We start from the raw sequence: 22,957 nt of genomic DNA on the forward strand, positions 1-22,957 counted from the left end.
AACGGTTTTTCTAGTGCGTCTTTCACATCTGCGTCAGGGTTTCCGTTCATGAGTTCCGTCAGACCTTTCCATCAGTGGAACCCATGAACGGAAACCATAGCTTTCCGTTTTCATTACCATTGATTTCAATGGTAATGCTGCCATTGCTAATGATTTCCGTTTGTCTCGGTTCCGTAAAGGTTTCCGTAATAGCATAGTCAACTACACTATTGATTCCACCATAAAAATGGAAACCTAACAAACCGGGACAAACGGAAACCATTAGCAATGGCAGCATTACCGTTGAAATCAATGTTAATGCCAACAGAAAGCAATGGTTTCCGTTTGGTTTCCGTTCATGTGTTCTCCTGACGGAAAGCTCTGACGGAACCCATGAACGGAACCCCAACGCAGATGTGAATGGAGCCTAAGTCTATGACTGTCTCTCTAAAGAGCCTTGAAACATAACTCGGGTTATCAGCACGGCCAGCGTAAGCACCCAGTGAACCCAGGCCAGCGCCGGAGCCCGCTACACTTTGGGGTGGCACACTCGGCCAACGGGTGCTGATGCCGCCATCATGGCTCAGCCAGGAGTGGAATCCCCGGCCAGAGTGTTGCTGATGGGATTCCGCTTCTAGAGGGAGCCACTGCCTAGGAGGCCTTGGAGGCGGCGTAACTACCACTGTAGCAGCCATAGTGGCTTCTATAGTGCCTGCGGCATGAGGGGCCAATGCCACCTGCCATTACAGGCCCCCCCATGCCAAGTGGCCCACTAGCAGTTGTTATTGCGGCTACAGTAGTAGCGAAGCTACATTCAAAAGTGTCTGCGTCCTTAGGACGCAGATACTATTGAATGCTATGGCAGAGCAGGGAGGTAGCTCCAAATACTCTGCCATTTACTACACTACAGAGTCCCAGGCAGAGCGCTAATAGCGCTCTGCTGGGGACTCCGGCCCTGGGGAAGCCCCTAACATCACTGTCCATATATGGACAGTGATGTCAGGAACAAAGCAGTGTCCCAGGCAGAGTGCTTGTAGCGCTCTGCCCGTGACATTGACTCTGGGGTTGCCCCTGACGTCAGGGGCTCCTCCTGAAGCGGAATCCCCAGCAAGGGCATCAGCAATGCTTTGGTTGGGGATTCCACTTCTAGAGGCAGCCCCAAAGGTGGTACCTACAGGGGCTGTGTGGCACTACCAGGGAGGGGGGCTGTAACACTACCAGGGACGGGGCAGTGTGGCACTACCTGTGAGGGGGGCTGTGTGGCAGTACCTGGGAGGGGGCTGTGTGGCACTACTTGAAAGGGAAGGCTGTGTGACACTACATGGGAGGGGGGCTGTGTGGCACTACTTGAAAGGGAGGGCTGTGTGGCACTACATGGGAGGGGGGCTGTGTGACACTACCAGGGAGGGAGGCTGTGTGGCACTACCAGGGATAGGGGCTGTGCTGCACTACCTAGAAGGGGTTTGTGTGGCACTACCTGGGAGGGGGTCTGTGTGGCCCTACCTGGGATGGGGGATGTGTGGCACTATCTTCAGTGGGCATTACATTTATGGGGGTACAAACTGGGTGCCTAACTACTATATGGGGGCACAAAGTGACATTTTCTGCCATTTTTCTGCCGCCGTGAGATACCCCGCAACAGGGCCCACTAAGTCTGTGTCACCCAAGGGCCCAAATTAACCTGGAGCTGGACCTGGTTTTCAGTCTTTGGAAACAAGCAACCAAATGGTGAGAAGATGGCAGTGATACATATGTAGTCCTCTTGGAACGATTGGTGTCTTATAGGGAATAGACTAAAGACACCCATCTGTAGACTGTACTGTTTCAGAGTTGTTGAGATGGAACCTTCTGTTGTACACACAACATCTCACACACTCTACCGGAACTCCATTCATCACTGTTTTATCACTAGATTGTTTCTCCTTTTCAGTAATATTGCTCTCAGTAAGAGAAAATAAATAGCAGTATTGTAGATACTGTATTATACCTTTAAACCCCTTCCCGCAAATGGGCGTGACTGTACGTCCAGATTGCAAGTGCTTTACTGCAATCGGGCGTACAGTCACACCCCGGCTTTAAACTGTCACTGTGTTGGACTTCATCTTATATAGGTCTGGGCCAGGTTATGCTCAGTTGGATTCGGAGTCTGTACTCCTCCCCCTCGGCATCAGTGAAGGTCAACGGTCACCATTCTTCCACCTCCCCCATTACTAACAGAACCCGCCAGGGATGCCCGCTATCTCCTTTGATTTTCACGCTATGTTTGGAACCCTTCCTAAGTCATGTCCGAGATAACCCAGATATTGCGGGTGTCCAGGTGGGGGATACTACTTACAAAGTCGCAGCATACGCGGATGATTTATTATTTTTCCTGTCACTGCCCCGTATTTTGGTTCCGAACCTGTTGGCTGAATTCCGGTCATTTGCAGCGCTGTCCAACTTTAAAATCAACTTCCAAAAATCTGAAGCTCTTAATGTCTCCCTCTCACCCCAGGTGGTGGCATCTTTAGCGGATTCCTTTTCCTTTAAGTGGGCGGCTAGTTCCATCAAATATCTAGGCATTCGGCTCACAAGTCGGCCCTCACATCTTTATGCATGTAACTATGCCAATATACTACGAACACTTCAGGGAGATCTTGAACGATGGTCAAAAGGGACCTTCACTTGGTTTGGTCGTTGCGCCATATTCAAGATGAATGTATTGCCTCGGCTGTTGTACCTCTTTCAAGCACTTCCAATCAACATACCGCGTCTTTTCTTTACCTCCCTCTTTTCTCTAATGCTCAAGTTTACATGGTCAAACAAACCTGCGCGCATTGCACGAACGACTCTGACCCGCCTGAGATTTGATCGTGGTTTGGGCTTGCCTGATATCCATCGCTATTACCAGGCGGCACATCTGACGCGGATTATAGACTGGTGTAGGCATGGCTGGTAAAAACCATGGGTCAAGTTTGAACAATCCTTCATATCCCTCCCTCTCTCGGTGGCTCCATGGCTACTGGATCAGATCCCAGCATCGACAACATCACACTCTCTTATAGGTCCCACCCTGCGAGTCACGACGCTTGCGTTCAAGCATTTCCGCATCTCTCCGTCTCCGTTATATCTAGTCTTAGGCAATCCCTCTTTTCGGCCGGGGTGTGAACCTGGGCCATTCTCACGCAAACTACTAGCTTGGGAGACTCAGGCCCGCCATTATATCAGTAATCACAGTTGGAGGACGACATCTCAATTAACGGACAGTACGGATCCGGGCCACCTTCCGCTTTGGCAGGCCTCCCAAATTCGTCACTTTCTGTTATCTCATGCCCCTGCGACCGAATTTTCGCGTGATCTTACAGCATTTGAAATGTTATGCACAATGTCGGGCACGGTCAGTCACGCCCTCTCGGTAAACTATAGTCTCATAAATTCCCCTACGGCAGATTCACATCCATCATACTTGGCTATGTGGGCGACGGATCTTGACATTAGTATTTCCGCTGATGAGCGACTGTATACCATGACTCATCAGTCTTCTATATCAAGTATAATTCAGGAGGCGGGCTATAAGATTCTGACAAGATGGTACAGGGTCCCTTCCAGGCTGCATACATTTTATCCAGAGGTGTCTCCTTTGTGTTGGAGATGCGGGGTGGGGGTCGGTGACGTCTTACATACCTTTTGGGATTGTCAGTGCTTAACAGCTTTCTGGGAGACGGTCTGGAATGTAGCATCTAGGTTCACTGACTACACGTTGCCCAGATCTCCGGGCTTCTTTCTGCTTCATCTGTGTGACATACCGATCTCCACATACAAGAAGTCAATAGTACGACATCTGATCAACACGGCACGTGCTTGAATTCCGGCTATGTGGAAACGGGTGAAGGCTCCCTCGGTGCGCCTTTGGTTTCAGAAGATCCAGGAAGTGAAACGAATGGAGGAGCTTACGGCTTCCTTGCGGGACACTCATGATAAGTTTATGCAAGTATGGTCTACGTGGGTAAGCTTTGAAAATTTTTCGGAGTATCTTGATCTACTGTCCCAATAGTGAGTAGTTGTATTTACGTATGCCTCTTACGACACGTCTTCCTCTGGGGTGGATGCTGAGGATAAGCTCCCCCTCTATGCCCTTCTTTCCCTCCCCTCTTCCTTTTTCCTTTCCGGTTCACTCTCTTTCTTTTATATTCTCTATGTCTGTATAATTTTCATTGATGCTCCTATGTCATAACTATGTATCATAGAGTCGTGAAATTTTTTTTTCTCTGTTATTCACCTTTGATAAATAAATAAAAACAGAATTTAAACTGTCACTGTGTTAAGTGACACGGTGACAGTGTCCTGATCGCAAATGTTACTGACAGTTTCCGGGCAGGACTCACTGACACGGGACCAATCGGAATGGTCCCGTGTCGTCAAGCTCTGTTATTGGCCAGTCAGTACTGACTGGACAATCACAGCACAGAAGGCAGGATTCACAGGCCTCGCCGACTCTGACAAGCTCTGTTGTGTGTGAGAGCTTGTCAGAGTCGGTCGTAGTGAAGAATAGTAAAGCATAGTGAATTATAGAAAGTATAAAACCCTCAGATCTTCCCAATTTCAGCCCAATTTCTGCCCACTGACCAGTGATCACCCCCTTTGGTGCCCACTTGTCATCTGATTCATCCACCCAAAGTGCCCTTATGCCCCGCTGTGACCTGTGCCCAGCCATCAACTGTCACATCACCTGTCACAGTACCCGTTCGCCATCGCCCTGCTGTGTCCCTAGTTTGCCCAGTGCTCGAGTTCCCTGTTAGGTAGCAATGACACCACTCATTTAGAATTTCCCTGGTAGGTAGGTTATCCTGACTTATCAAATACAACAGGGTCGATGGTCACCGGTCCTTTCTCGTTGCTCACTTGGGAGTAGCAGGGTTTTTTTTTATAAAAAATAAATTACAAAAAATTAGCGCAGTTATTTTGTGTTTTAGTTTGTTAAGGTCCAGTAGAATTTCACTAAATACCCTACATCATCATTTGCTGGACTCCACAGCTGTAGATTCAGTGGAGATGAGGAAACTTTAGGGCCTTGTGCTGCTTATAAGGCTAGTAAAGAAGTCAAAGATTAAGCAATACCCAATCTGGAGCGCAGATGTTTTGTATAATACCCAATAAACCCAGCCTGTGCATAAAGGATTGGTTCAAAGCATACCACAACATTCCATGGATTATTCATTCACCCCATTATTACATCATCCTATTATGCCCTGATGCACTCCGCCCAGCTTACATATACCCTGATGTACTCCGCCCATCTTACATATGCCCCCACATTATAAGCTGAAATACCAGTAAAACACCAAGCAAAATCTGCGCTTCAAAAGCCAAATGGTGGTCCAACTGAGCCTGGCAGTGTGCTCAAACGGCAATTTATGACCACATATGGGGTATTACGGTATTCTGGAGAACCTGCTTAACAATTTATGGGGTGTGTGTCTACGGTGGTACAAGCTGGGCACAACACAATGGGCACTGAAATGGCATATCTGTGGAAAACGACAATTTTCAATCTGCAACATCTATTATGTACTCATTTTTGCAAAATGCTTGTGGGGTCAAAATGCTCACTACACTTCTAGATGAATTCCTTGAGGGATCTAGTTTCCAAAATGGGGTAATTTTAGGGGGTTCCACTGTACTGGTACCTTAGCTCAATGCAACGTGGGGTCAAAAAACGAATCTTGTAAAATCTCCACTACAAATACTAAATGGCGCTCCTTCCATTTAGAGCCTTGCTTTGTGTCCAAATAGCAGTTTATGACCACGTGTGGGGTATTGCCTTACTCTGGAGAGAATGCTTTACAAATGTTATGGTGCTTTTCTCCTATAGTCCTTGTAAAAATGCAAAATTTTGGGCTGGAACTACATCTTTCGCAAAAAAAAATTAATTGTTTTTTATTTTCACATCCCAATTCTAATAAATTCAGAAAAACCTTTGAGGTCAAAATGCTCACTACACCCCTAGATGAATTCCTCTAGGGGTGTAGTTTCCCAAATGGAGTCACTTTTGGGGGGTTTCCACTGTACTGGTACCTTAGGTGCTTTATAAATGCAACATGGTGCAGAGAAATCAATCAACCAAAATCTGTACTCCAAAAGCCAAATGGCGTGCCTTCCCTTCTGAGTCCTGCCGCTTGCCCAAACAGCAGTTTATGACCACATGTTGGGTATTTCAGTACTCTGGAGAAGTTGCTTTACAAATGTTAGGGTGATTTTCCTCATTTATTTGTTGAAAAAATTAAAAATTCTGAGGTAAAGCTACATCGTATTGGAAAATAATGTAATTTTTCATTTTCACTGCCCAATTCTAATGAAATCTATAAAATACCTGTGAGGTCAAAATGCTCACTACCCCACTAAATGAATTCCTCAAGGGGGTTTGTTTCCAAAATGGGGTATTTGTGGGGGTGTTTCCTTTGTTTTTGCACCACAAGATCTCTCCTAACCTGACATGGTGCCTGAAATATAATTTAAGAAAAGGAAGGCCCTAAAATCCACTAGGTGCTCCTTTGCTTCTGAGGCTTTTGTTTCAGTCCATTAGCACACTAGGGCCACATGTGGGATATTTCTAAAAACTGCAAAATAAGGGCAATAAATATTCAGTTGTGTTTCTCTGGTAAAAAAAAAATACCCTTCAGTATTACAGGGAAAATGGATTAAAATTTAATTTCTGCAAAAAAAATAAAATTTGCAAATTTCCCTTCCACTTTGCTTTAATTCCTGTGAAACGCATAAAGGGTTAAGAAACTTTCTAAATGCTGTTTTGAATACTTTAAGGGTGCAGTTTTTAAAATGGGGGGATTTGTGGGGGTTCCTAATATATAAGGCCCTCAAAGCCACTTCAGATCTGAACTGTTCCCTAAAAAAATTGGCTTTTGAAATTTTCTTTAAAATGTGGAAAATTGCTGCTAAACTTATAAACCATGTAACGTCCTAGAAAAATAAAAGGATGTTCAAAAAATGATGCCTACATAAAGTAGACATGGGAAATGCTAACTAGTAACTATTTTGTGTGGTATAACTATCTGTCTTACAAGCAGATACATTTGAATTGAGAAAAATGCAAATTTTTGCACATTTTCTCTACATTTTGGTGTTTTTCACAAAAAAACGTTTGAATTTATCGACCAAATTTTTTTTCTAACATAAAGTACAATATGTCACAAGAAAACAATTTCAGAATCGTTTGGATAGGTAAAAGCATTCTAAAGTTTTTACCACATGTAGTAACACGTCATATTTTAAAACTGAGGCTCTGTCATTTGGTCCAAAAGTGGCTGCGGCGGGAAGGGGTTAATGTGTAGCTGCCTCTTTTTCAAGCGACCAAAGGTAATTGGACAATTATCTCAAAAGCTATTTAATGGGCTATTCCCTTGTTAATCCGTCATCAATTAAGCAGGTAAAAGGTCTGGAGTTGATACCAGGTGTTGCATTTGCATTTGGAAGCTGTTGCTGTGAACCCACAACATGAGGTCAAAGGAGCTCTCAGTGCAAGTGAAACAGAACATCGTTAGGCTGGAAAAAAATGAAGAAATCCATCAGAGAGATAGCACAAATGTTAGGAGTGGCCAAATCAACAGTTTGGTACTTTCTTGAAAAAAAAAGAGAACACTGGTGATCTTTTGAATTCCAAAAGGCCTGGACATCCACGGAAGACAACAGTGGTGGATGATCACAGAATCCTTTCCATGGTCAAGGAAAACCACTTCACAACATCTACCCAAGTGAAGAACACTCTCCTGGAAGTAGGTGTATCAGTATCTAAGTCTACCATAAAGATATGACTTCATGAGACCAAATACAGAGGATTCACCATAAGGAGCAAACCATTAATCAGCTTTACAAATAGAAAGGCCAGATTAGACTTTGCCAAACAACATGTAAAGAAGCCAGCCCAGTTCTGGAACAGCATTCTTTGGACAGATGAAACTAAGATCAACCTGTACCAGAATTATGGGAGGAAGAAAGTATGGAGAAGTCTTGGAACGGCTCATGATCCAAAGCACACCACATGCTCTGTAAAACATGGTGCAGGCAGTGTGATGGCATGGGCATGCATAGCTGCCAAAGGCGCTGGGTCACTAGTGATTATTGATGATGTGACTGAAGACAGAAGCAGCCGGATGAATTCTGAAGTGTTCAGGGATATACTTTCTTCTCAGATTCAACCAAATGCAGCAAGGTTGATTGTACATCGCTTCACAGTACAGAGGGACAATGACCCAAAACAAACTGCGAAAGCAACCCAGAAGTCAATCACTAGATCTCAACCTGATCGAGCATTAATTTCACTTGCTTAAGACAAAACTTAAGGCAGAAAGACCCACAAACAAGCAACAACTGAAGACAGCCGCAGTAAAGGCCGGGCAAAGCATCACAAAGCAGGAAACCCAGCATTTGGTGAAGTCCATGGGTTCCAGACTTCAGGCAGTCATTGCCTGCAAAGGATTCTCTACAAAGTATTTAAAAAAAATTTTTTATTTATGGTAATGTTAATTTGTCCAATTACTTTTGAGCCACTGAAATGAGGAGGCTGTCTAGAAAAATGGTTGCAATTCATAAAAGATTCACAGGATATTTTTGTTCAACCCGTTGAATTAAACCTGAAAGTCTACACTTCAATTGAATTTCAGTTGTTTCATTTCTGTGGTGGCAACAGAGCCCAAATCATGAAGATTGTGTCACTGTCCAAATAATTCTGGACCTAACTGTATGTGCAGGTCAGTTCATAAACCAGAACCCCGACTCGTTTTAAGCGAGACGCCAAAATTGGACCCCCACAAACGCAGTGGAGTTAGGGAAATTTTGGGGCCTATTATTATGCTTTCGTCTCGTCAAAAAGCCAACTATTAGAGACTATTGGTCCCCTGATATTTTATATAATACCACACAATTATGATCAGGACACGATTTGAAGCTATCCTGAAGTTCCTGCACCACAACGACAACAGTCACTGCCCACCCCCACAGGACCCAAGTTTTGATAGGCTCTATAAAATTAGACCGGTAATTGCCCACTACCAACAAAGTGTTTCCCAAGTTTATACCCCCCCAATAAAGCATTGCAGTAGATGAGTCATTAGTGAGCTTCAAGGGCAGACTGCATTTCAGGCAGTATCTTTCCAATAAAAGAGTCCAGTACGGAATTAAACTTTATAAGCTATGTGAAAGTGCCACCGGTTACACCCACTCTTTTAGAGTTGATGAAGGGAAAGACTCCCATATAGTTCCCCCAGAATCCCCCCACCTTCCTAGGAATTAGTGGAAAGATCGTATGGGATCTTGTTCATCCTTTGCTCGGCAAAGAATATCATTTATATGTGGACAACTTTTACAACAGTGTCCCATTGTTAAAATTTCTCACGTCCAGATCCACAATGGCGTGCGGAACAATCCGCAAAATCAGAAGGGCCTCACCAAAACTTTGCTGGGTCAGACACTGAAATTAGGAGAGAGCAGAGCTGTCTGCAGTGACAATCTGCTGCTCCTGAAATATAATGATAACAGGGACGTCCTTATACTGACCAGCATTCATGACAGCAGCTGCAGCCTTTTTCCTGTACGCGGATCCACCACACAAGTCCCCAAACCATTTTGCATACAGCAGCACAATAAATACATGGGGGGTGTTGACCTGTCTGATTAGGTCATAAAACCATACAGTTTCATGTGCAAGACAAAGGTGTGGTATAAAAAACTGTCTATGCATCTTACAAAGATGGGTTTATACAACGCCTTTGTCCTCTGCAGATTTGCTGGCAGTAGGGTACTTTCCTGCAATTTCAGAAAATAGTCATCAATGCCCTGATATTTGCTGACCAGAAAGGGGAGAGCAGTTCATCTGGTTCTTCTGTCAGCAGGATAATTCCTGGCCAGCATTTCCCCACAGAAATCCCCTCCACTGAAAAAAAAACTGAATCCCACAAAAAAATGTTGTGTGTGCGCCAAGCGAGGCATTCGTAAAGGCACCACATATCAATGTGAGACGTGTCCCACAAAGCCCGGCCTGTGCATGAAACAATGTTTCAAAATATATCACACCTCCTTGGATTTTTGTATTCTTTATGCAACTTTTCTATCTCCCTTATTGGGCATGACAAATTATTATTATAATTTTTTATTTTTTTTACTGAAAAGCCCCATTGCTCATTTAAAATTTGTAAATAAAAAACAACTAAAACAAAACAAAAAATTCTCACTATACCAAGAACCTGAGGGTGTGTCTATCTCATCCAGATTGCAAAACTTTGATTTACTTTTTGGCCTGGACTTTATGGAATGGTGGGTAGGTTGGTAGTGGGACCTGCCATTCCCTCTCCCTCCATTGCGGGTTTTCCAAGTAGTCTTTAGTTACTGCACAAATTAAAAATTCTTATTATACCCCTAGATGAATACCTAGAGGAGTGCCGATTTACAAATTTAAAATTCTCACTATATCTCTAGATAAATACCTAGAGGGCTGTCACTTTATAAATTAAAACATGTTCTGTACCCCTAGATGAATACCTTGAAGGATGTTACTTTTCAATCTATGAATGAATTTGTTTAGGGTTTGTAAGGGGGCAGCCCACTGGATCGCTGTCTCCTGGGTAGACAGGCACTTTTGGCACAGTAAGAATAGACTACAGTCCAGTCACAGTGTGGTACTACTGGCCTCAGCCAGTTTTATTAGGTAAAAAAGGCGTAGCAGAAAACAAATGAATACATAAAGTAAATCCTAGGCCGTCTGGCCACGAACTAAACATGCAGTTCCTAACTATAAAGAGCTGAGTCTAGAGCTCCAACTCCCAAACACAACACCACAGTTGCTTTACTCACATCCAGCTTTCCCAGGAGCCAAGAGAGAGACTGTGAACTCTTCCTCTGTTTGAAGCACACCTCAGCTGTGCAGGTAATTAGCCACAATGCAATACCTGAAGCGGCTAGTGGATTAGGAACCCTCCCAACTCTCCCTATTCCAACAACCAGGCCCTTTTACACAGGTTTTACAGAAAACCCTTGAGCAAGGAAAACACATTTTCCTTTTAGCTCAATTCCCTGGATGTTTTAAAAGGTATAGGACGGGAACCTGGGTGAGATGTACACTCTGTCCACTACTTTTCCCCTGGTCCTGTCACAGGGTTTAGTTTCCACAATGGGGTCACTTTTCTGGGGTTTCTAATAATTGGACACGTAAGAGCCTTGGTTTTTATGACACTCGGCAGTAAATAACACCATAGTAGGCCTCAAATGTTGCATGGTATTCTTTATGTTCTGAGCCCTGCCATATACTCAAACAGCCGTTTATGACCACATATTGGGTATTGTTGTACTCGGGGGAAATTGCTTTACAAATGTTGTGGTGCTTTTTCTCCTTTAGTTTTTGTGGACATGAAAGAAATTAACTAAACCTAAATTTTATTGAAAAAAATTTAGTTTTTTCATTTTCACGGCCTACTTCCAATAATTTCTGCAAAAAACTTCTGGGGTCAAAATACTCTCTATACCCCTAAATAATTTCCTTAAGGGTTGTAGTTTCCAAAATGGGGTTACTTTTCTGGGGTTTCTAATATTTTGACACCCCGGCGTCTCTGTTTTCATCACACAGGGCAGTAAATAACACCAGGGCCACCATCTGGAATTTCTGCGGCCCCATACAGCCAAAGAGATTGGGCCCCCCCTCCATTACCGGGGATGGGCAACGGAAAGTGTGACGCTCACGTTTGTACGCTATATGAAGTAGCTGATTTTGTTACTGACGTCAAGTTACAGTTAACGAAATCATGAAGCAGTCATTGACCAGTTGATACCCTGGATTTTATGGATTTTATTGAGTTCAGCCAAAACATATGGCATACAATGGAGTACGTCGCCTGAGGAATGGCCCTGGGGAAACTCCTGAAGTAACTGTCAATAAATGAACAGAGACGTCAGGAGCTTTACCTGGGCCAAAGTCCACGGGCAGAGTGCTTGTGATGCTCGGCAATCAAGGGCATATATACCAAAGAGGCAGAACATGTGGCTGCTACGGGGCACATTACAGGGCACAGTACTAGTTGCTCTAATCCCCTCTACTCATCATATAAACTATGTCAAAATAACAGTAAAACAATAAGAGGGCACATAATGGGGTAATTTTGAAAATGTCACTGTAAGGGTATGTTCACACGCTTAGGGTATGTTCACACGGCCTATTTACGGACGTAATTCGGGCGTTTTAACGAATTACGTCCAAAATTATGGCTTGAAAGCGTTGACAAACATGTTCCCATTGAAAGCAATGGGCTGATGTTTGTCTGTTCACACGAGGCGTATATTTACGCGTCGCTGTCAAAAGACGTCGCGTAAATAGACGCCCGCGCCAAAGAAGTGTCATGTCACTTCTTCAGACGTAAATGGAGTCGTTTTCCATGGACTCCATGGAAAACCAGCTCCAGTTACGTCCGTAATGGACGCGGCGTTCAAGCGCCTGCACATGCCGTTACGGCTGAAATGACGGGGCTGTTTTCTCCTGGAAACAGCCCCGTAATTTCGGCCGTTACGGACGCTGCCGTGTGAACATACCCGTAACAAAATACGGCTGAAAATACTGAGCTGCTTTCAAGGGAAAACAGCTCCTGATTTTCAGCCGTTATATGAGCAACTAGCGTTTTTTGCGGTATGTTTTACGGCCGTTTTTGGAGCTGTTTTCTATTGAGTCAATGAAAAACGGCTCCAAAAACGGCTCAAGAAGTGACATGCACATCTTTTTACGGGGAGTCTTTTTACGCGTCGTTATTAGAAAATGAGGCATAAAATAACGCCCCGTCGGGACAGATGTTTGTAGGCGTTCTGTTTCCGATTTTTCAGCCGTTTTTCGGGACGTTTACGTTCCACAATAGAACCATATTTATAAATTAAAATATTTATTATAGGCAGCACTACAATAAGATAACAATGTGAAAATCTTGAATCAAGTATTTATATTATAGACTTTTTGAAATGCTAAAGAAAAAAAAATCTTTAGACATTTTTAGTTTTGATCTAATGAACAAGATTTCTCTGACAATGAATTTAAAATGATTAGGAAAAGAGCAGTTTCTGTAATTAATTTCCAACAAGCTATTTCCTTCAGTATCACCCATTCTCATACAGCTCATATTTCATTTTTACTACAGCTATAGGAATAAGAACCTAATAAAGGTCAGTTGAGAAACTGCAAAAAAATGTGTCCTAGCAGCACAAATGACCTTTTGTGATGTCATGGTCATTTTTTGATGCAAATTTATCATTTTTTCTCAGATGCATTTGTAGATATATTTTTTTTTTATATGTGTTTATATATACTAGTCCTTCTCAATGAATTAGAATATCATCAAAAAGTAAATTTATTTCAGTAATTCAATTCAAAAAGTGAAACTCATATATTATATAGATTCATTACACACAGAGTGATCTATTTCCAGCATTTTTTTCTTTTGATGTTGATGATTATGGCTAGCAGTTAATGAAAACCCCAAATTTGGTCTCATAAAATTAGAATACTGGGTAATAGTTGAAGATTGTGGATTCATGGTGTCACACTCTAATCAGCTAATCAACACAAAACACCTGCAAAGGTTTCCTAAGCCTTTAACCCCTTCAGGACTTAGCCTGTTTTGGCCTTGAGGACAAAGCCGATTTTTTTTAATTCTGACGTGTCAGTTTATGTTGTAATAACTTGGGAATGCTTTTACCTATCCAAGTGATTCTGAGGTTGTTTTCTCGTGACATATTGGACTATATGTTAGTAAAAAAATGTGGTTTTAATTAATGAATTTAATAGTTATGTGTGAAAAACACCAACATTTTGTGAACATTTGCAAAAATTAGCATTGTTCGAAATTTAAATGTATCTGCTTGTACGACAGACAGTAATACCACACAAAATAGTTACTATTTCACATATTCCATATGTCTACTTTATGTGTGCATCATTTTTGGAACATTCTTTTACTTTTTACAAGACGTTACAAGGCTTAGAACTTTAGCAGCAATTTCTCATATTTTTAAGAAAATTTTAAAAGGCTATTTTTTCAGGGACCAGTTCAGTTATGAAGTGTCTTTAAGGGCCTTATCTATTAGAAATTCCCCATAATTGTTTTTTTGCAAAGTTCATTTGTAATACAGTTTTTTTTCTGTAACACAGAAGGTTTTACCCAAGAAATGCAACTCAATATTTATTGCCCAGTTTCTGCAGTTGTAAGAAATATCCCACATGTGGCCCTAGTGTCCTAATGGATTGAACATAGGCCTCAGAAGCAAAGGAGCACCAAGTGGATTTTGGGGACTTCTTTTTTTAGAATTTATTTTAGGTACCATGTCAGGTTTGAAGAGGACTTATGGTGCCAAAACAGTAAAAAAAAAAAAAAGAATAAGTGACCCTATTTTTGAAACTGCACCCCTCAACAAATTTATCTAGGGGTATAGTTAGCATTTTGACCCAACAGTTTTTTTTTGTTAAATGTATTTGAATTAGTCTGTGAAGATGAAAATCTACTTTTTAAAAAAACAAAAAACGTAGGCATTTTTAATTTTTACAAGGAATAAAGGAGAAAAAGCACCCCAACGTTTGTATAGCAATCGATACCGATTTTGGCAATACGCCATATGTGATAATAAACTGCTGTTTGGACACACAGCGGGGCTTAGAATGGAAGGAGCTCTATTTGGCTTTTCCAGCTCAAATTTAGCTGAAATGGTTTTTGGGTGTCATGTCACATTTGCAAAGCCCCTGAGGGACCAAAACAGTGAAAACCCCCCAAAAGTGAACCCATTTGGGAAACTACACCACTTAAGGAATCTATCTAGGGGTATAGTGAGCATTTAGACCACACAGGTCTTTTGCAGAATTTATTAGAATTAGGCCGTGAAAATGAATATCAACATTATTTTCACTCAAATGTAGCATTTTTTCATTTTCACAAAGAACAAAGGAGGAAAAAGCACCCCAACATTTGTAAAGCAATTTCTCCCGAGTACGGCAATACCCCACATGTAGTCATAAATGTTTTTTTATTAGAAATTCATTAACCCTTTCCGGACTGATCCATTTTTTTATTTTCCGTTTTCCCTCCCTGCATTCCAAGAGCCATAACTTTTTTTTAATTTTTCCGTCAATAGAGTGGTGTGAGGGCTTATTTCTTGCGGTAGGAGTTGTAGTTTCTACTGATACCATTTAAAGTACCATTTAATGTACTGGGAAACTAAAAATAAAAATTGTTGCAGGTAGAAATTGTAAAAAAATGTAAATCCTCCATTGTTTTGTGCGTTTTATTTTTACTGCTTTCACCGTGCAGTAAAAATGACAACTTAATTTTTTTATGCGACTCAATACATTTACGGTGATACCAAATTTATATAGTTTTCTTCTAGATTTTACTACTTTTACAAAGTAAAAACTATTTGTTAAATAAAAAAAATTTGGTTTCACCACATTCCGAGAGGAATAACTTTTTATATTTTTTGGTCGATTGAGCCGTGTGATGGCTGATTTTTTGCGGGATGAGCTGTCGTTCTTATTGATACAATTTTTTGGTACATACAACTTTTTGAGCACTTTCTCCCCAAAAATTCTTTACAACTAAGGTGACCAAAAAACAGCAATTTTGGTGTTTTAAATTCTTTATTATTTACGGCATTGACCGTGCGAGTTAAATAATGGTATAATGTAATAGTTCGGACTTTACCAATTTTGTGTATTTTTTTAATTATTTACATTACTTCAGAGAAAAAATGGGAAAAGGGTTGTTTTTTGGACATTAAATATTTATTAATTTTTTTTCACTAATATTTATATCATATTTATTAACTTTTTATTTGACACATTTTATTAGTCCCCCTAGGGGACTTCAACCAGTGATCATTAGATCGCTGGTACAATACACTGCAATACTAATGTATTTCAGTATATTGTCATTTGTACAGGCTCCTGTAACAGCGCGATCGCTGTTCCTGCTCGTTAGTCACGGGTGTCAGCTGTAATACACAGCTGACAACTGCAGCGTATGGCGCGGGTTCAGCACGTGAGCCCACTCACTACACAAATCCCCCCCCCCCCGCACCACTACATGCTATTAAGTCATGGTGCGCGAAGGGGTTAATGCGCAGCGGATGTTGCGGAGTCAAAATTAAAATTTCCACTGATATGCCATTTTAGTGCACAATATGTTGTGCCCAGTTTGTGCCACTGAAGACAAATACCTCATAAAATATTAAGTGGGTTCTCCTGCGTATGGTGATGCCATATCTTTGGACGTAAACTGCTGTTTTGTCATGCTGCAGGGCTGAGAAGTGAGGGAGCGCCATTTGGCTTTTGGAGCGCAGATTTTGCTTGGTGGTAGTTCTGTTTGGAGTTTTACTAGTATTTCAGTTTATGATGTAGGGGCATATGTAATCTGTGCGGAGTAAATCAAGGCATAATAATAATGTATAATAATGCAGTAAATAAACAATAATTCACAGATGTGTGGCCAGTGTCGCACTGATAAATGGTGCCCAATCTTATCTGCTTTTGGAACTCTCTGCACATTTTGCCTCGTCGTATTCTTAGAGCCAGAACTTTTTTATTTTCTCTCCAACAGAATTGTGTGAGGACTTATTTGTTGCGGGACAATCTGTAGCTTTCATTGATACCATTTTGGGGTACATATGATTTTTTGATCACTTCCATTATTTGGCAAGCAAGGTGAACAAAAACCATTAATTCTGACAATGTTTTTTATTCTTTGTTTTTACGGCGTTCATCCTGGACTATAAATTACAATTTTACTTTATTCTGCGGGTCGATACGATTATGATAATATCATATGTATATCTTATTTGATGTTTTGCAGCGTTTGCGCAATAAAATAACTTTTTATAAAATTATTTCTTTTTCTGTGTCACCATATTCTGAGAGCCAAAACTTTTTTATTTTTCAGTCAAAAAAGCTTTGTAAGGGCTCGTTTTTTTTCGGGACGGGATGTAGTTTTCATTGGTACTATCTTGGGATAAATGCAAATTTTTTATCTCTTTTTATTCAATTTTTTGGGAGGGGTGGTGACCAAAAAATAGTGATTCTGGAATTGTATTTTTTTTTTTGCTTATTTTTTTTTGTGGTGTTCACCATGCGGGAAAAATAATATTATAGTTTTATAGTTTGAGGTCGTTACAAATACGGTGATACCAAATATGTGTACTTTTTTTAAAAGTGTAAATTTTTTTCCTATAATAAGAGACTTAGGGTATGTGCACACACACTAATTACGTCCGTAATTGACGGACGTATTTCGGCCGCAAGTCCCGGACCGAACACAGTGCAAGGAGCCGGGCTCCTAGCATCATACTTATGTACGATGCTAGAAGTCCCTGCCTCGCTGCAGGACAACTGTCCCGTACTGTAAACATGATTATACTACGGGACAGTTGTCCTGCAGCAAGGCAGGGACTCCTAGCGTCGTACATAAGTATGATGCTAGGAGCCCGGCTCCTTGCACTGTGTTCGGTCCGGGACTTGCGGCCGAAATACGTCCGTCAATTACGGACGTAATTAGTGTGTGTGCACATACCCTTATTATCAGAAAAAAAAGCTTTTTTTGTTTTTGTAACATAACTTTTCTTTTTACACTTTTATAAAACATTTTTATTACATTTTATAAACTTTTTTTGTCCCAGTCGGGGACTTGAAGACTTGCAGCTCTGATCGCTGCTATAATACATTACACTACTTAGGTAGTGTAATGTTTTCTCAGGGTATATTCACACGGGCTATTTTCGGCTGTTTTTCGGTCCGTAAACGGCTGAAAAACGGATGAAAAATCGGAAGCAGAACGCCTCCAAGCATCTGACCATTGATTTCAATAGGAAAAACGGCGCTCTGTTCCGACGGGCTGTTTTTTTTACGCGGCCGTTTTGAGAAACGGCCACGTAAAAGAACGGCCGCGAAAAAGGAGTGCTGGTCACTTCTTGGGATGTTTTTGGAGCCGTTTTTTATTGACTCTATAGAAAACAGCTCTCAAAATGGGCGCAAAAAAACGGTGTGAAAGCGTGTGAACATACCCTCACAGTCATTGTGACGTTAAAGTTACAAAGTCTGGTCCTCATAGGCTTCTATACATGGCAGCCCAGAGGCTGTTGTCTGGCCTCCGGTTGCCATGGCAACCATCGGAAGCCCCCGTGATTTCATGTTGGGGCTGCCGATTTGCTCTAAATTCTTTATACGCGGCGATCGAAATCGACTTCCGCATCTAATTGCTTAATTTTCTAAAAAAAGCAGCGATGGGCTGCTGATCGGCAAGAGGGAATGCAGGGCAGACACCCTGCACAGTTAACCGCCGCTGCGGTGTAGCGCCGCGCGGTGGTTAACTGTCAAATTCCAGACGTAATTGCACGTCAAGGTATGCACAGTTACTGCTCACCTTGACGTGCAGTTACGTCAAGGTGCTGGAAGGGGTTAAATGGTCCAATAGTCTGGTTTAGTAGGCTACACAATTATGGGGAAGACTGCTGACTTGACAGTTGTCCAGAAGACAGTCATTGACACTCTCCACAAGGAGGGTAAGCCACAAAAGGACATTGCTAAAGAAGTTGGCTGTTCACAGAGTGCTGTATCCAAGTATATTAACCAGTTAAGGACTAGGCTGTTTTACAGCTAAATGACCAGAGCAAATTTCACAATTTTGCTATGCGCTTCTTTAGATGGACTATAACTCTGCAGGTGAATAAAGTTCATCTTTGAATTTTACAATCTTTTTAAAGGACAGATAGGGCTTTGTTTTAGTGGCATTTGTCAGTATTTATCATTTTTTTTTTTCCTCTAAAGTGGGCAAAATTGGGAAAAAAATTCAAGAATTTAGCAATTGCGTCAGTTTATACCAGCATTTTTCACACACAGTATGGACCACGGACAAAATTAATCTCCTTTCACATTCTTCCACTTCTCCCGTGCATGGGGATACCAAATATGTGTGCCTTATTCACTGTGCGGGCATGTGCCAGGGCTTGGCATAAAAGGAGGCTTTTAAGCCTTTTCGGTCCAGGAATTTTGCATTTGATTTTATAGCAGCATACTGTTTTCTGGTGGGCCTAATGCTGCTGAAACATTAGAAACACCCCATAAATGACTTCATTCACACAAGTAGACCCCACAAGGTTTCCTTCAAGGGGTTTTTCATATTTTTAGCAACTCCAGTTTTCTTCTGAAAGTTTCTTGAATAAGATGGAACAAAATAAAATCTGCTTGTTTTTAGCAAATGCGTCAGTTTAGGCTAGCTTTTTTCACACACGTATAGACCACGGCCAAAATTCATCTCCTTTCACATTTTTCCACTTCTCCCATGCATGGGGATACCAAATATATGTGCCTTATTCACTGTGCGGGCATGTGCCAGGGCTTGGCATAAAAGAAGGCTTTTTGGCCTTTTCGGTCCAGGAATTTTGCATTTGATTTTATAGCAGCATACTGTTTTCTTGGGGGCGTAATGCTGCTGAAACATTAGAAACACCCCATAAATGACTTCATTCACACAAGTAGACCCCACAAGGTTTTCTTCAAGGGGTTTATCATATTTTTAGACAGTCCAGTTTTCTTCTGAAAGTTTCTTGAATAAGCTGGAACAAAATAAAATTAGCAATTTTTTAGCAAATGCGTCAGTTTAGGCTAGCATTTTTCACACACAGTATAGACCACAGACAAAATTCATCTCCTTTCACATTCTGTTACTTCTCCTGTGCATGGGGATACCAAATATGTGTGCCTTATTTATCACATAGAGATGTAGGAGGGCGGACGATAGAAGAAGCTTATTTCACAAATCGCCTTTTTTCAAAGCTGGTTTTACAAAACTCAACAGAGTTTCTATAACACTTCCAAAATATCTGCTCTTGAAGCAGAGATCCCAAAATATTCATCTAGAGGTATAATGGGAATACATTTTTTGGGGTTTTCAAAAATAAGAAATTGCAGGTTTATGCAAATTAAGCTCTCCAGCAGATGAACTTTAGAAAATATGCAAACATGACATCCACCCCCCACCCACCCATTCCCACCCTCACCCTTGGAGTAAAATCAGGTGAAAAATAAAAATGTAATGTAGGGCAAATATATTTTCAACTAATTAACTAAAATCTAATAATTAAGAACAGTGTGGTATTTTTTAAAACATGGGTCAATGCAAATGCCTGGTTGTGAGGGACATGATGGACAGAAATTTCGGGAATCTTTGCGGTGCCCTTCTTTTCTGCAGACGGCAATACCCCACATGTAGTCATAAATGTTTTTTTATTAGAAATTCATTAACCCTTTCCGGACTGATCCATTTTTTTCTTTTCCGTTTTCCCTCCCTGCATTCCAAGAGCCATAACTTTTTTTTATTTTTCCGTCAATAGAGTGGTGTGAGGGCTTATTTCTTGCGGTAGGAGTTGTAGTTTCTACTGATACCATTTAAAATACCATTTAATGTACTGGGAAACTAAAAATAAAAATTGTTGCAGGTAGAAATTGTAAAAAAATGTAAATCCTCCACTTTTTCTGGGGGTTGCTTCTGGTTGGTGTTGGAGGAATCCGACTGATGAAATGTCTTTCTGTCAGTCGCGTGACATCCTCAGACTGGGGGCATTCTCTTGTGTCCTGAATATCAAAAAAGAGGCCTTCAATAATTTTCTCCTGGAAATCCAGGTATGTTTCTCTGCCTCTGTTTTTTTTTTTTTTTCGTGGACAATGATATTTAGGATGTCGTCCGTTATAAATAAATGGAAGTAATCCATTTGGACAAAATTTGTATTTTCCACGGTTATGCCAGGAGTGGCAGTAAATCAGTGGATTCAAGGCCCAAAAGATGGGGCAGGTGCCCATACAAGAGCCTGAACTGGAGGGACCAGGCTGTCCCGTGCTACAGCGCTACTAGGCCCTGCACTTCCATGTTCTGCAGTTTCAACAGCATAGGGACAACGTCCCCTGAATATGAACCTGAAGTGACGCTATCATCGTCACTGCCCGAAACAGGTTCCATCTCTGACATCATCTCTGATGCGGTCTCAGACTCAGACCACAGCATGGCGTATGCCTCCTCGGCGCTAAACAACTTCCTCGCCATAACGTCACTAACACTAACTAAACAAACTTTTTTTTTTTTTATAAAACACACAAACTAATTGGTATATATATCTACACTACCGCTAACAAAAAAATAAACCGCTATTGCTATATATATTATATATATGTAGATATATATATAATTATATATTCCCTACCTGCCTATTCTAATAGAATAAAAGAAAGGTAGATAGATAGAAAAAAAGATAGATGGATAGATTGTATTGATAGATAGAAATCTATCTATACAGAGAATGTTTTATAGAGTGTAACTGTATTTTTTTTGTAACTGTAACTGTAATCTTCTGGCAGCAATTCTCTCGAGTCTCTTCTTCTCCTCACACTGAAACAATGTTTGAGGAGAAGAAAAGAGGCAGGAGATTTGCTGCCAGAAATATCAAAATAAAACAAATGTGGTCGCTGTGATAGGTTTTCACAGCGACCACATGTTCAGGGACCATCAGATTGGTCCCTGATACTCTGCCCAGTGCCCAGAGCTGTTGGTAACAGAGTGGGCACAGGGCTGTGTGCACGCGATCGCGTGCACACTGTATTATACGTACAAATGCATGTGATCGCTGTGATTGGTTGTCACAGAGATCACATGTTCAGGGGCCAAAAGATTGGCCCCTGACATTGTGCCCAGTGCCCATGGCTGTTAGCAACTAGTCATTAGTCTATACGGCGGACTTCAGAGACCCTGACCGCTGGCCATAAAAATACAGCCAGCGGTCGGGAACCTCTTAATGGAAATTTGAGAGGAAGTAAAAAGTGTGGTAGAAAAAGGTGCACAAGCCACAGGGATAACCGCAGCCTTGAAAGGATTGTCAAGAAAAGGACATTCAACAATCTGGGGGAAATTCACAAGGAGTGGACTGCGGCTGGAGTCAGTGATTCAAAAGCCACCACAAACAGACGTATCCAGGACATGGGCTACAACTGTTGTATTCCTTGAGACAACGTCAGAAGCGTCTTACCTGGCCTAAGGAGAAAAAGGACTGGTCTGTTGCTCAGTGGTCCAATGTCCTGTTTTCAGATGAAAGTAAATTTTGCATTTCATTTGGAAATCAAGGTCCCTGAGTCTGGAGGAAGAGTGGAGAGGCAGTCAAACTGTCATGGCCATGCCCACTCATCTCCTGACGCCCGCAGCCATGGATCTGCGAGCGCTGGCCCCACTCTCCTGCTCAGGAGACACCAGCGCTCACTTCTGCTCACCTTGGCTGTGTCCCGTAGGGTGCACGCACACGCTCGTGCCTGCTCTTAAAGGGGCAGCACGCGCATCTGACTTTTGTATTTAATTAGCCCATAGCATCCTGGACTATAAGAAGGGCTCAGCCCCTTCCTCCCACGCCTGAGCGTTGTTGTCGTACCCAAAATTTGTCTATGCAAATGGTCTCCTAGTGTTTCCCAGTTCCCAGTGTTCCCTGTTCCTGTATTCTGTATCCCTTGCTATCCTGGTCAAGTGCCGTGCTGAGCTGAAGTCGTGCTGTGCTGTATACCACGCCTGTCCTGCTACACCACACCTGATGTCTATCTGCTGCCTAGTTCCAGCCGAGCCTGCGTTGCTACTGTCCGAGCTGCCACAGGTACCCTATACGAACTATAGGCTGTAACCTGCGCCCTGTTGGCCAGCTACCATACCATCAAGGCGGTACGGCCCAGTGGGTCCACAAACCCAACGTGACAAAATCCAAGTTGCTTGCGGTCCAATGTGAAGTTTCCACCGCCTGTGATAATTTGGGGGATCCATGTCATCTGCTGGTGTTGGTCCTCAGTGTTATATCAAGTCCAGAGTCAACGCAGCCATCTACCAGGAAATTTTAGAGCACTTCATGCTTCCCTCTGTCGACAAGCTTAATGGAAATGCTGATTTCATTTTCCTGCAGG

Source organism: Rhinoderma darwinii, chromosome 6 (genome assembly GCF_050947455.1).
Source record: "Rhinoderma darwinii isolate aRhiDar2 chromosome 6, aRhiDar2.hap1, whole genome shotgun sequence".
In the NCBI taxonomy this organism is placed as follows: domain Eukaryota; kingdom Metazoa; phylum Chordata; class Amphibia; order Anura; family Rhinodermatidae; genus Rhinoderma; species Rhinoderma darwinii.